The sequence below is a fragment of the Geospiza fortis genome, unplaced genomic scaffold (genome assembly GCF_000277835.1).
Source record: "Geospiza fortis unplaced genomic scaffold, GeoFor_1.0 scaffold638, whole genome shotgun sequence".
Taxonomy (NCBI): Eukaryota; Metazoa; Chordata; class Aves; order Passeriformes; family Thraupidae; genus Geospiza; species Geospiza fortis.
The window spans coordinates 29,276-29,984 of record NW_005054557.1 but is presented as its reverse complement, the minus strand read 5'-3'; the positions used below and the strand labels follow the sequence as shown (position 1 = coordinate 29,984).

The 709-nt window shown below is 37.2% G+C and overlaps 1 protein-coding gene across 1 annotated transcript in view; it reads left to right on the top strand.

The window, feature by feature from the left end:
- The window catches only part of FAM180A (family with sequence similarity 180 member A), a 27,191-nt gene that overhangs the window by 237 nt on the left and 26,245 nt on the right, over nt 1–709 (top strand). The gene's annotated exons all lie outside the window — the stretch shown is intronic.

The following is a 709-nucleotide window of genomic DNA, read 5'->3' as shown; positions in this document are numbered from 1 at the left end:
AACAGTTCAGCTAAAAATATATAGATAAATAAAAAATAAACATGAATAAGTGCAAAAAGGTAAAATTATATATGTATTCTATTATAAAAAAAATATATAAAATAGCCCAAGAACCAGAATTACATTCTTGCACTTTTTCCCTTCTTCTTTCTGATTTTTCTCCTGCATTAACAAAAAAAAAAAAAAATACAGCTTATGAAACCTTAAAGTAAAAGCCTGTGCAGTCACAGGTGGAATAATCTACTCTAGCAGGAAGATACCTGGCAATAGTAGAGCAAAGAATGCCTGGATTGTGCAAGGTTCCTGGGAATGCTGCTACCCTACCCTGGCAGGGGAGCACAGGTGACACAGAGGAAGTGACCTGGTGTCTTATCAGGCTTCAGCTGCCAATGTGACAATACACAGTCGTGACATATTTGTAATTTTTTTAAAGTGTGGCAGCAGCATATGGAATGTTTGGGGACTGCTGGATGGCACAGGAGACGCTCGCTTCAAAGCTAGTGATGATGTCCTTTCCCTTTTTTGGTTTTATTCTCTACTCTGGTATTTGGCACAGGTTCAGGAGCTGCTGGAAGTGGAGAAAGGAAACACCTCCCAAAAGATTTCTTTGGTTCTGATATTGAGATTCACAGACATTTAAAGGAACCAGAGTCTGCTAAAAAAAAAAAAAAAAAAAAAAAAAAAAATTATATAAGTGCCCCCCCCCTTA